The 11,825-nt window shown below is 36.0% G+C and overlaps 1 pseudogene; it reads right to left on the reverse strand.

Annotated features, from left to right (window-relative positions):
- Positions 1–10,700: 10,700 nt before the first annotated feature.
- Positions 10,701–11,465, reverse strand: LOC116117703 (annotated as a pseudogene).
- Positions 11,466–11,825: the final 360 nt, after the last annotated feature.

Here is an 11,825-nt window from a genome sequence, read left to right on the forward strand (position 1 = left end):
CCAAATTACCCTTGATAGGTAAATTACTTTTAACCCCCAACTTAGCAGAATTAAATGACCATCTTGTTTTCAAATTTATTTCAAGAACACCGCCTTCTTCAACCATTCACTTCATCCCCATCTCCAACCACCCAGCCACCGCCGCCACGGCCACCCAGCCACTATCACCATCCAGCCAAATTGATAAAATATAGTATGTAGTTTAGTAAATCCAATCACCCATCATTTCCTAATTTCTTCCCAAATCACAATGGACTCTATGCTGTGCTAACAAACCTCCTATTGTTCTCGCTCTCGACTTGCTGTGATTTTAACCTTTCAATTTTATTCTCTAATACCTCCAATTCCACTCATCTTCCTCTCCCAAATTCATCTTTAACTCCGCCACCTCTGCATTCCAAGTCTCTGTAGTATGAATCCTGCTATGCACACCATCTGTTCTATGTAAATTCTCTATTAAAAAAGAATTAACATCTCCCATTTTATTTCTTAAATTATTTATTCTTCTCGTAAATTTGAGAGTACGATAGTGGTATTGTTCACAAGGTTAGATTTATTATGATGGCTTTGAGGAAGAAAATATATTTATGGAAAAATGTTTTGGGAGGGCTGGGTAGTGGCTTTGGGTGAGGAATTTTGACAAACAGGTGGGCGGGTTGGCTATGGGAAGGTTGGAAATGTTGGGGAATTGCCAACGACTAGGTAATTACACACAACACACTTCAAACAGCAAACCACAGATCAACACCAAAGAAATCAGACGATTTGCAGAGACTTGGAATGCGGAAAGATGAGTGGAATTGGAGGTATTAGAGAATAAAAGAGAGGGGTTTCGGTGAGGGTGATGTGAGGATTCAGATGGAAGCGTTGGGGGGTTTGGTGGTGCCGGAATCCGGCTAGATTAGGCCTGAAACGGCGGTTGAATGGGTGGAGATGGTTCACGAGAATGGTGCAAATCCGGCCAGAAAAATTCGTATGCTTAACAAGGCTACAACATGAATTCTTTTTTATGGATGAATAATGTAATTTACGGTTCTCAATTTTTACATGATACCATTTCAGATTTCATGGTTATGTTGCCATGGAAGTGATCTTTTCCTTTTTAATTATTTTATATATATGTTTTTATAGATGTAGTGTTAATATCTCACCTATTGAGATTATTCCAAATTAGTAAGGGGCAAACGAGAAGGGGAGAAGAAAAAAGAAAGGCTCAGATCCGGCCAGATTAATTTTGAGTGGAGTGATGATGGGTGCTTGTGAAAGAAATTTGGGATGTATAGGGTTAAGTTAAAATTTTCATTTTTATTTAAGATTTAATGCAGTTTAAATTACCATTTTACCTTTTAAACGTTAGATTAAATGATTTTATGTTAATTTAAGAGTGGAAATCTAGAATAAATGAAACCAGGGTGGGAACTTAAAGTTTGGCTAATCTTTGGGTGGGAATATGTTGTTTACTCTTTTCTTTAATACATTGTTCATCACTTTTAAATCCACTATCCCTTTCTTTTTTATTTTTGTACCGAAGAATCTTAGGGTCAGTTTGTTTTATTATTTTAGATAGGATTTTAGGAATAATATTGGATAGTTGAGTAGGGTTATTATTATGAGAATAGAATTTAAAAAATATGTGTTTGGTAAAGTATTTTAACCATGATATTTGTGTTGAATATTTGATGGATATATTTTTTTATAAATGATTTATTAATATAATATTTTAGTGCATTTTGTTAAAAACTTATCAATTTACATTTTAATAATATTAAACATTTTATTGATAATTTTGTAACCAATAAATATTAAAAAATATAAAGTCATATTAATTTCAAGTACTAATCCAATTGTTTAAAAACATCACATTAATACATATATGACAAAAGTACTAATTACCAACCCTTATAATCGTTCTTACACGTATGCTCTATTAACAACTACGACATAGTCCACTGTACTGTCCACAGTGCATTCGTTATGTTATCTCGTACAGTTGTCATATTGTTTATAATATCTTGCTGCGGTTGACTTAGTCCTTCTCCATTTTGGCCATCTTCTACCCGTTTTGGAGATCACAATATACTAGCTCATTACCCGTATTTTCAATAAACTATTCGATGATAGGGTCCTCCATATTGTACATTCTGATAAAATTATGAAGTACACAACATGTCATAACAATTTTCCCTTGTTTGTCCAACGAGTAATTATTCATTCTATTCAGAATACGGAACCATCTTTTCAAAACACCAAAGGTTCTCTCGACAACAGTGCGGAGTGAAGCATGTCTGTAGTTAAACAACTCTTGTGGCCCCCTTCGGTTACGGCGGTAATTAGAAATATGGTAAGCCACTCGCCTATGAGGGGCGAGAAACCCCTCTCTATTTAGATAACCCGCATCAACCAAATAGTATTTTCCTGTAATAAAATCATACATGTTATTTGAATTACAAGGCCTCAATAGTGGAGCAAATACGCTATAATACGTCAAGAAAATACTTATACCTAGTGGAGGATGTGGGAATCCAGAATTAGGATCATCAATAATTGAATTTAAAACTCTTGAATCATGCGCAGATCCTTCCTATCCAGTAACGACATAAGTAAACATCATCCTAAAGTCGCATGCAGCCATTACATTATGTGACAACATTCCTTTGTGATTCCGGTACCTATCGACAAATTCATGTGGAACCGAAGCATATACATGTATGCCATCAATGGCTCCAATACAGTCCTATCATCAAAATTGAATTTTACTCATATTAACCCACTATCAACATTAATAACACAATGAACTTAACTATCCACTAATAGAAAACATAATGAACCAGTACTTTAAAGAAGAGGTAATATTTTCAGTTGGCTGATATTTCCCATGGAACATCACTAAAGTCAGGTGGTCTGATAAACTCTGTTTTCAACTCACATATCGCCTCGCAAACTGCGCCAACATGTCTAGAGATCGTCTCATTCGAATGTTGGAAATCCTCTATCATAGTTCTGATTGTCTCGTTTTTACCAACGATTGTTAGAAATATTATAACTTGTTCTTCCAAACTCGTCCCCCTAGTTGGTCGTAATTTACCTTGCTCTAACAAAATGTCACATAAGTATATAAAACAGTCTTTGTCCATGCGACACTTGTCAAAGATACTGTCAGCATGACCATTGAGTACTTCCAACATGTACTCATGACCAGTTAATATGGATGTATGTCGTAGTTGACGCCCAGTTGTTTCTAACATGACAACACCGCAGAGTGCAATGGTTGTATCTTTCAGTATTTCTTCTTCTTAATCTGTAGAACTTTGTCTTATTCCTGCACAACTAGACGACGCAATTTAAACCTGCACATTTGCAAAACATTGATCAACAATTAACAGTTGTTGTACTACTTAGCAAAATATAACAGTCAATATTTAATTCTAATGACAATCCAAAACTCATATGAAACATGTAATCTCACATAAAACAGTAGTACAATTAATAAGTTCATACAGTAGCTTTATAAATTCTAATTCTAATGACAAAGTGCCCACTGACGCATACAAAAGTGTTGGCAAACACTTAGGGCATACTGTGTCATCTACAAATTGCGAAAGTAGTTATAAATCCAATTTGCCTTTTCCTCAAGCGGGAGTTCCACGAATATCTCCCGCCACCTTAGGTTTTGATATAAGTACTTCACAACCGGCATGTAAAACTCTGTGAGTACTTGCATGACTGTCATAATGTCAATATCATAGAAAACGGATCAGATGGACCACTGGTGTTCTCTTCATCCCTCTCATCGCCACTGCGATTGATAGCCCTCGATCCCATAGTCCGCTTCTCCACAAGCTCGTCCGTCAATCTACCAATGACATCCGTAAGTGATTATCCCGGGCCGCTTCACCTCCTCCTATTTCTCACTCTTCCATGGCCAGATGTGTTTGGCCGTTTTTCCCCTGTCATTCGATCTGGATCAGGTTCAGTCGCTATCATCCATGGGAACTGCGCCCTTATTTTAATAAGTGGAGGTCTCCACCGGTTCAGATGTAGAGTTGTACGCATATCTCCCAGTGACAGTTTGCTTCTCAAATATGATTTCATAAAGCTCCTTGTGAGAAAGTCTCTTGTGGTAGAATTGTTGCGCCAGTGGGTTTTGCTAGTAATGCAAAAGAATAATATATTAATATTTGGCAGTTTGAAAAAAAAATGCATACAATTACAGTGTCGTTGATTAATATTGGTTAAAAAATTTGAAAATTTACGTTCACATATTCTTGCCAAACCTCTACAGGACCGTTGGACTTTGCGACTCATGATCCCACCCAAATCCCGTGTGTTGCAGCAATTTCCACCATGCTTGATATACTCTTCACAGGCAAAAGTACTTAGAGGTTAGTTGTGTGACGTTGAGTCTCCTCTCAGCCACTGATGATAAGTCGTCCAACATTTCCTAGTAATCTGCTGTTTTTATTGAAGTACCGTGCGAAGTTTTCGCCCGCTCAGACAACAGGACCAAAAATGTGTGGGTCATCTCAGCGGACCAGTTCATGTTATCACTCATCTAATGACAGTACGGTGAGAACGACAACCAACATTGGGACACTATACGAATCACCAATCACATTACAAACAAACATACGCACATGTAAACGTAATCAAGTAAACACAGATAAACTTATACCTCATTCGATTCGACACTGCTTAAAGACGTCAATGCAAGGGAAGATACAGACAATGTCGACCAACAGGGTGTCTGACGAACTTCAAGTCTGGAAAAATGTCAAAACTTTTGCCTCTACTGCAAGTAGTAATCAATCTTGCGACGTCGGGACAAATTATATTGACATTTGTGCATATGATCATAATTTCTTCTTACGATAAAAAAACGATGTTGAATCTATAGAAAAATATATCAGTTAGTGAAATCCCAACAAATTATTTCCAATAATCCAATAATTTTTTACTCCCAAAATTTATCCATTACATATAGCATTTTACATACAGAACATATAAAACTGCACAATATTTTGACGCATATGCTAAACATTGTAAGCAACATAGCACATGCAATAACCGTTAAACCCCACAAACAAATCCACAGATCCAAGTAGCTCATGTGCAAATATCAGTTTGAGTCAACTAATTATAAAAACACATTATTAAAGTCTAAATTAAAAGGATTAATGAAAAGAAAAAATAGTACTAACACATATTGTTTCCAATAAAATAAAAATGAGAAAAATTGCGTCTCGGGTGTCTTGAAAACAATAGGTCATGAAAGCTCACAAACTGGATTTGGGTACTTCGCGGGTCTCTTTCCCTTCCCTAAATATTTTGGATAGATAAACATCAAACACAATCACAAATTCATGTGCAGATGTTTTGTACACGATATTTAAAAACCTGCAAAACAAAAAAAAAATCAAAAATCAAAAATACCTTTCCCTGTGGACAAATCTGCGATGTTGATGGGTTCATGGTGGTGGGTTTGTTCCGATCGGTGATGTCAGGACTTAACGTTGGATAAATCTGCTATGACGGCGGGTTTATGGTGGTCGGTTTGTGACGATCGGTGACGTTGGTGGTTCACGTGAGACAGATCTGTGAGGATGTGGGTTCACAGTGGTGGGTTTGTTCCGATCGGTGACATCGGGGCTTAATGTTAGACAGATCTGCGATGATGGTTAGTTCACGGTGGTCGGTTTATGACGATTGATGACATCAGTGTTTCACGTGGGACAGATTTGTGAGGATGTGGGTTCACAATGGTGGGTTGGTTCCGATCGGTGACGTCAGGGCTTAACATTGGATAGGTCTGCAACGACGGTGGGTTCATGGTGGTCAGTTTGTGACGATCAGTGACGTCAATGGGACAGATCTGTGAGGATTTGGGTTCACGGTGGTGGGTTTGTGACGATCAACTTCGGATTGTGGCAGATCGACAGCGAGAAGTCACCATGAATGGTTTGTGATTTGTGGTGTTGTTTTGTTATTATGATGATGCAGTGGATGATAGTTTGATTCTGGTCACGTTTGTGTTGTGATGATGGCGGTAGATGGTGATGCGTGGTTGCGGTGGGGTGGTAATGTGATGATGGTGGAAGATGTTGATGGGTGGTGGCCGTGCGGTTCTGTTGTGATGATGGTGGAAGATTGATTGGGTGGTGCTGTGGGGTGGTTTTCTGATTCAGGTGGCTGGTCGTTTGGCCAATGTGCTTTGTTTTGTATTTGCAGGTGGAAGATTGTGGTGGAGAAGAATTTGGTGGTTTGTCACAATGGTGAAGCACTGATGCAGTGAACAAAACTGAGAAAGTGAAATAAAATTGAGAAAGAGAAATAAAAGTAGGAGTGCAAATCTTCAACGGTCAAAAACCTGTCAGGATTGTATTTTCAGGATTGTATTGTCTGAATAATAAGCCAAACGGTATTCACAAAATCGGGTTGAGAATATGGGAACAAATAATAAGTCAAACAAAGCCTTAGATTTTTACTATATTTTATTAATATGAACTATCATACGCAATATTTTCGAATTGTTAACTAAAAATTCAGAAAACTGTTGTTTTCGAAATTCATTAATTCTACATTTTGTTAACTAATATATTATAGGATTTCAAAATAATATAATATATTATTTTTTATATTACATGGTTTCAAAATAATAAAATCCATTCATATTTCTTTGTTTCGTCAAATTCACTTGAAAATTTCTACATGAATTAATTAAAATTAAAAAAAAAAAAAAAGTTGTTGAAACCACCGTAAAATATTTTTAGATTGACATTTAGATATCGATTCACACGAATTACTATAAGAATGATATTAGGTTTCATTTGGTTTGGGGTGTTATAAGATTAATCCTGTAATCTTTATTTAATTTTCAAGATTTCCTCGTTTGGTTGTCAAGTAATAAAATATTACGTAATCTTTTATTGTAAATAGTGTTTACTATTGGTAATATTGGGAGTAATCAGATTACCTTCTCAAGGGGTGTTAATATAAGATTACCGAGGTAATCTTAATTTTGACCCTATTTTGCCCTCAATCTTTTATCATTTCGGACACATTTGCCCTCATATGCCTACCAAATAACAATTACTCAGACCCTCTACATTTTAGAATTTAGTTAAAATACCACAGCCACAAAAAGTTTAAAAGTTAACAAAATATCCCTAGCCACCCAAAACCACCGCCGGCCACTAGCCACCACCGTTTGTCACCTGCGAAAGTCGTCATATCGATGCAAGACCGACGAGATCTTGTCGTTCATGTGTCGGTAAGGATGTTTTCGGAAACAACCGAATCTGGCCATGAAATGGCCGTTGTTTCATGGCTAGATCTTGCCCTTTTTTGCCATGGATCTTAAGCCTTACCGACGCACGACAAGCCAAATCCGACCAGTCATGCGCCATTACGGCTACTGTCGGTGGTGGTGGCTGGCTGTTGGCAGTGGATGGGGGTGGATGAGGGTGATTTTGCTATAAATTAAAGTTTTATATGGCTGGGGTGTTTTAGCAAAATTTCAAATATAGGGGGTTAAAAAATAATTTAAAAAATAATATTATATTATTATTTAAAAATGAGGGCAATTTAGTAATCTATATAACATACCCACTCATTTATCCTCCCAACCAACAATATTATTATAACATATCCACCAATTTATTCCAACCAACCAAACACATTTATCTAAAGATTCTCTGGTAATCTATCTTTCCAATTGTTGATACAGATTTCTGCACCAACCAGCGAGATTTGATGGACCTTGTCAGGATTGGAACCGATGTGTGCGTGATTAATGATAATCAATGATGAATATGGACTAAAATGAAGAGATTTTTAAAGTGGTTTGGCGAGGTTAACAGCCTACATCCATTATGTTTTTTTGTATTTGCTGTGAGGGCTTACAATGCAATTCTTATAAGAAATTCCTTACCCCTTCCTCATTGTCAGATGGGGTTTATATACAAGATTGGTACAAAAGAAAAAACGAAATCAAGGGGATTACAATTGATTGGAATCATAATTCCGATACCCTTGTGATTGGGTGCTATGATCGTTTAGTGATAACTGTTGATCCAGTCATTCCCGCGATTTCTGGGATCTGATGTAATTTGGGGATTGATTGATTAATTTCTCGAATTGTCCGCGACTAACTTATGTTGGGTCAAGCTATGGCTCGATGAACTTATGTTGAGTCGATCAATCATAGTTGCTGAGCTCATTCTAGGTCGAGCTATATCCTCGCGTTGACCCGAGCTTGGCAAAGAAACCACACACAGCACCTTTAATATAATATTTCCCAGTAATACAACATTTTTTAAACGAAACGCACCCTTAATGAAATATTGATTACAAAAAAAAACTGAATAGAATCCATACATGCAATTTAAAATTTAGACATAGCCAATTAACGCTTGTGACAAAAACGACCGTGTAGATAATTACAGTAACATATTGAAAAAAAAAATTCAGATATAAAATAATAGACCTTTTAAAAACACAAGTTGAAACACATTTGTTTTCAATATAATATTTCATATTTTAATTACAATATTTTTTATTTTATGAAAAATTGTTTCAATGACCTCACACTACATGAAACATTGCATAAGCCTGATGATAATACAAAGTTCTTTTTTTTTTTTTCTTTTTTTCCTTCTACCACTTAATTTTGGGTTTTACATTTCTTGGAAAAATTACTCAATTCTCAATTAAGTTAGTCAATTTATCAGCAAAAGAGGCGTCTTCATACTGAGGATTAAAGGGTGACTGGGTAAATCTTCAAAGAAAATTAAACACCAATAATAGAATGTCAAAGTATGTGGGAAACATCTAAAAACATCATTTGGAATATTTTAATTATGATAGAAATTTTGGTGTATATATATTTTTATTTATTTGTGAAATATACCATAAATTATATCCTTATTATAGCATTTAGATAAAAAGTAAAAGACTATGTATCACCTCGATCTTTAAGAAATTATCATTCGGTTAGTAAGTATTACACTTTAGGCAGACTGACCCCTGAACCATATAGAACCCATCACTTACCGCCCCTATAGGAAATGTCTCTTACACCCTTATTATAATTTTTCAAAAGTTTTTTTTCTTCTTCTTCTTCTTTCTCTCCTTCTTTTAGTTTTTAATGCTTTTCGTCATTTTTTTTCCTTAATTTATTTAATTTATCTACAGGTTTCAGAATTCAAATGTTGGTGGGACGGGGAATAAGACGGCGAAAATTCCCCACCGGGAACGAGGAGGGAAAAAATGGAAATGTCTACATATAATGAAGGAACTCTGTTAAAGTGTGAACCCATTTTGGAGAGCTTGAACTTGTCCATGGCAGAAGAAGGAAGTTGAAGCAAAATGGTGAAGAAGACAAGACGACCGATCGCTACAGCGATAGAAATCATCGCCGCAGTGATGACAGTTGCTACAGCAACAAAAATGGTCATTGCAGAGAGCGATGAGAAGCAGTGCTGAACATGGAAAAAGAACGACAGCCGTGGCGATGGAAATGGTGGCGTGGCGAGCATCTTGGATCGCAGAATTCCAGTTTTATTTACTTTCCTGTTTTTTTAAGTATTCTTGTTTTAGAATAACTTTTATTCAGTAAGAGATTTTGTTGAGTTGAATTAGGGAAGTAGAACTTGATTAGGAATATTATTTCATAGGAGTTTTGTTTGTGTTTAACTAGGAAAGTAGATTTCGTTTTTAATATTGAGGTAGAAGTAGTATTTCTTTTCTTGTATAAAAGAAGTTAAACATTAATGAATAAAATATAAGAGTTCACTGTTTTCTTAAGTAAAAGTATTTTGTTTTGCTCCCAATTCCAACAAACTCGCTGTGTTTTTGAAGTTCTCCTCCAAATGCCTTAAGTCAATGGCTTGGCGTAGAGCAACCACGTAGAAGACATGATATATCAACAGCTTCAGCTGTTTTTCTTCAAGAAATTAATAAGGCCTAAGGAGTTCACATATTCGTTGTGTTCAGCACTTTGTGCATGATTGGTGACAGGATTTGGCAAGGAATATGAGTTCAGAACAGTAAGATGCCACTGCAATTTCAGCACCACCACCACCACCAGAGAGATTTGAAGGTAAACCGTTGTTATAAAATTTCATTAACAAGCTTGGAGAATATAACAAACATGAGTTTGCCCATGGAAGCAATGGCTAAACGCGTGTTGTCCATGAAAACACCAATTGGGGTCCCCTGGAAATTGCCCCATGATAGCTGCAGCTTCAATTTGGCCTGGATGGTTACAATTTAATTTTGTGTTTAAGTCACCTGTAAACTCAGATTTTCCTTTCTTAACTTCTGCAAAAGTAACAACTAAATAAATATATTTTCTTTTATAATTTATCCATTTATACACAAATAATTATTTTTACATCCAATAAAAAAATCAAAGTATGCATACACGAGTGTGAATTAAATATTTTCTTCAAGGGATTGACCGATTCTTGTTCATCTGGGTTAACCTTCAATTTTTATTAAGGCGTATGAGCTTTTACTACTATAAAAATTAGTCGTTAAGCGTGAAAGAGCATACTTAAAGCATTAAAATCTTTATTGTCAACAACTTAAGCATTATTTAACGATTCAGATTATATAATATTATAATCCCAAAATTAATATCAAATCAGAATGATAACAATTCGGAAAAACTACTGATCAACCTATCAGTAGAACATTGCTTCTTAAGTGAATCTCCTACGCTTTGACATATTACTAATAATGAGAATATAGATTCTCTCAAGTTCCTCCATCTTGTACTGGTAAATGTTTGCCTCAACAAGCTCCTCGGTGTCATCGAGCCACTCGATGGCAAGCCCAACGGCTTCCTCTATCTTCTCCATGTCAGTCGCGTCAAGTTGCGAACTGAAGTCATTGAAATAAGCAGGAGCAGTGATAACTGCATTCTTCACCGTTGTACCATGATAATCTTCGGCAACCTGCCGCATCTTGGAAAGTACCATAGAAGAGACAAACTCAGGAGCCAACTGCTTCTCTTCACCTTTGTTGTTAATCAGAATCATTGGCTTTCCATCATCAGTAGCAACAACCTTGAAAGGCCATAACTGCATATCTCTGGACTGACTCATCTTCGAATCTTCTTCCAATCAACCTTTTTGCATCTACAATGATTAACATGTGTAGTAGAATGAAACATTATAACTAAATGATGGTCAATTTCAAGTACATTTCCTTACCAAAAATAAACCTATTTAATGAAATCAAATCAGAGAAAGTATAAAAATACTTACCGTAAACGGTGTTACTGGGATTCATGTCAAGCTGGTTCTTCGCAGGGTCACCGATAAAACGTTCCTTATCAGTAAACGCCACACAAGACGGCGATCATTGGTTATGATCTCCACTCTGTCATTCTTCCACACAACCATGCATGAGTATGTAGTCCCTAGATCAATTCCGATCGTTGGTCCCTCTTCCTTCCAAGCCATTATTTCAAAGAATTTGCTCTTTAATCAGAAGAAAAAAAAGAAATTAACGTCAAAGAGATTTGTATTTGTTAATAGCTTTGTATTTCTGTTGAAGTGTTAGGCTCAGACTTCAAAGAACTAGAGAGTATTCGGTATCAAAGAGAACAAACAATTACACAAATAACCAACAACAAAGAGAAATAACACACATCGTTCACCCACTTCAAAGAACTAGAGAGTATTTGGTATCAAAGAAAACAAACAATTATACAAATAACCAACAACAAATAGAAATAACACACGCTAATTATCCGTTCACCCAAAATTGGACTATATCTAATAGAGTCAATATTATTGAAAATATAATCCTAAACCTTTCTC

This window comes from Pistacia vera, unplaced genomic scaffold, assembly GCF_008641045.1.
Source record: "Pistacia vera cultivar Batoury unplaced genomic scaffold, PisVer_v2 Contig820, whole genome shotgun sequence".
In the NCBI taxonomy this organism is placed as follows: domain Eukaryota; kingdom Viridiplantae; phylum Streptophyta; class Magnoliopsida; order Sapindales; family Anacardiaceae; genus Pistacia; species Pistacia vera.